We start from the raw sequence: 2,960 nt of genomic DNA, 5'->3' as shown, positions 1-2,960 counted from the left end.
TTCAAGGTACTCAAAGCGCTTTGACACTACTTCCACATTTTACCCATTCACACACACATTCACACACTGATGGAGGGAGCTGCCATGCAAGGCGCCAACCAGCACCCATCAGGAGCAAGGGTGAAGTGTCTTGCTCAGGACACAACGGACGTGACGAGGTTGGTACTAGGTTTTAACCAAAGAAACAATTTGTAACCCCAAAAAAATATCTTCATCCAAAAAGACTTCCAACCAGAAAAATATGTCACAAAAAATAATTAGTAACCAAAAGAAAGATTTTTTTTGTTTGAAAATGTTTTTTAAATTTAGGGACGGCGTGGCGCAGTGGAAGAGTGGCCGTGCGCAACCCGAGGGTCCCTGGTTCAAATCCCACCTAGTACCAACCTCGTCACGTCCGTTGTGTCCTGAGCAAGACACTTCACCCTTGCTCCTGATGGGTGCTGGTTGGCGCCTTGCATGGCAGCTCCCTCCATCAGTGTGTGAATGGGTAAATGTGGAAGTAGTGTCAAAGCGCTTTGAGTACCGTGAAGGTAGAAAAGCGCTATACAAGTACAACCCATTTATTTATTTACCATTTTTAAATTTTTGTTTGAAAATCTTTTTACTGGTTGCAATGTTTTTCACAATACGAAGGTCCTGCAGTCCTGGGTTCAAGCCCAGGCTCGGGATCTTTCTATGTGGAGTTTGCATGTTCTCCCCGTGAATGCATGGGTTCCCTCCGGGTACTCCGGCTTCCTCCCACCTCCAAAGACATGCACCTGGGGATAGGTTGATTGGCAACACTAAATCGGCCCTAGTGTGTGAATGTGAGCGTGATTGATTGATTGATTGATTGATTGATACTTTTATTAGTAGATTGCACAGTACAGTACATATTCCGTACAATTGACCACTAAATGGTAACACCCGAATAAGTTTTTCAACTTGTTTAAGTCGAGGTCCACGTTAATCAATTCATGGTAAAAGGGAGTTCCCTGACCGGGAATCGAACCCGGGCCGCGGCGGTGAGAGCGCCGAATCCTAACCACTAGACCACCAGGGAATGTTGTCTGTCCATCTGTGTTGGCCATGGTCGTATCCCGCCTTCCGCCTGACTGCAGCTGAGATAGGCTCCAGCACCCCCCGTGACTCCAAAAGGGACAATCCGTAGAAAATGGATGGATGGATGTTTAACAGACATATTTGAAAACCAGTACAAAAAAAAAACAAGATTGTACTTTAAATATTCTTAAAATGCAAAATGTTCAAATTAAGTTTTAAAAATGCAAGGATTTTACATCATTCGGTCTCGATCCAAAAGTTACATATCATTTTGTAACTTTTACTATCAATGTGAGCATCTGTATGTAAAATCCCAACTCATAAACGGAGTAGAAGCCAAAGAAAACTTGGGATCTAAGATTGCTTCGTGTTCATTTCGAGGGTTCCGGTTAAACGCCTGCAATGCACACTTGGCAAGGAGTCTGAAGAGTCTTCCTGTTCCCAGAACCTTCAGCTCACGCCTCATTGCGCTGTCATGAACCAAGATGATGAACTTCTGACTGGACCTCGACTTTATCACCCGGCTTAGTCCGGCTTGCTGATGCTTTTGACCCTTGCCACATTGTCCCAGCACTGACACTTGTGTTTTTTGACAACAAATCTTTTCATCCGTTACATCCTTGATGCTTACACTTGATCAAATGTGGATCTTGTAGTCCTTTTGGTGAACTTTGGTTGACTGCAAAACTTGATTTAGCATCATCTTAATTCCTGTTGTTCTCTCTCACAATAGGTATTTTTGACAAATTAGGTACTTCCCTTGTGGGCACACGTCTTGTATCTAAAGTTTAGCTTGTTCAGCACATTTTTTTTTTATTATGTTGCACATTTCTGACGAACATTCCACGGTGCATTTTGCGTCAGAAGCGACACAAAATGTGGACACGTTTTCTGTTTGTATTGAAGGGAACGCAAAATAACATCTGAACCAGGTAATTCAAGAGTAAAAATGCGTTTATTTCACAATGCATCATAACAAAAAAGGGTAATACTGAAAAAATGGATAGATGTTGATAGTCCAACTCATACTGACTGATATACACAAGCTACGGAGATGATATCAGTAGAAAAAACTGCATTTAGTTTAGATAATAATGAGTCTTGTATTGGAAGATGGAATATATTATTTAAATACATTTTAACTGTTAAAAAAACCTAAAATATTACTTATTTTATCTTTGTGGAAAATATTGTACACAATGTGTTGTCAAGCTCATGAGATGCTGTGCAAGTGAAAGCGTGGCGCAGTGGAAGAGTGCCCGTGCGGAACCCGAGGGTCCCTGGTTCAATCCCCACCTAGTACCAGCCTCGTCACGTCCGTTGTGTCCTGAGCAAGACACTTCACCCTTGCTCCTGATGGGTGCTGGTTAGCGCCTTGCATGGCAGCTCCTTCCATCAGTGTGTGAATGTGTGTGTGAATGGGTAAATGTGGAAGTAGTGTCAAAGCGCTTTGAGTACCTTGAAGGTAGAAAAGCGCTATACAAGTACAACCCGTTTACCCGTTTAAAGCCACTGTGACACTATTGTTAATTTTTTTTAAATATATTAAATATCCTTATGAATGGCTGTGATGATAATGTCACTAAAGGGATTTCTGATCAGTGCTATGTTGGAATTCTTATTAATATTGAACTGTTGTTAATATTTTAAATGTTTTGTTTAACTACTTTTGGATTGGTCTGTGTTATGTTTGTGTGTCCTCTCAATTGCTCTGTTGATTGCTATTCAGAATATTGCTGGTTTTGTAATTGAAATTGTATTTTTATGGTATTATCGTGTATTATTTTTATTAAAAAATAAATAAAAGTAAATCGTCTAACATTGCATTTTGCTTTTGCTCTGTTCAAGGGTAAATGGAAATGTAATAATATTGTTATGTACGGCCGGGGAAGTAGACGACACCATGGCAGGAGTCAGTT

At 40.8% G+C, this 2,960-nt stretch overlaps 1 non-coding gene across 1 annotated transcript; it reads right to left on the bottom strand.

The window, feature by feature from the left end:
• Nucleotides 1-970: 970 nt before the first annotated feature.
• trnae-cuc (transfer RNA glutamic acid (anticodon CUC)) lies at nt 971-1,042 on the bottom strand. Its single transcript has one exon. It is a non-coding gene; the product is annotated as a tRNA-Glu (tRNA).
• Nucleotides 1,043-2,960: the final 1,918 nt, after the last annotated feature.

Source organism: Nerophis ophidion, linkage group LG09 (assembly GCF_033978795.1).
Source record: "Nerophis ophidion isolate RoL-2023_Sa linkage group LG09, RoL_Noph_v1.0, whole genome shotgun sequence".
NCBI classification, from domain to species: domain Eukaryota; kingdom Metazoa; phylum Chordata; class Actinopteri; order Syngnathiformes; family Syngnathidae; genus Nerophis; species Nerophis ophidion.
Note: the sequence above shows the minus strand (reverse complement) of the source record. Positions and strands in the feature narration are given on the sequence as shown.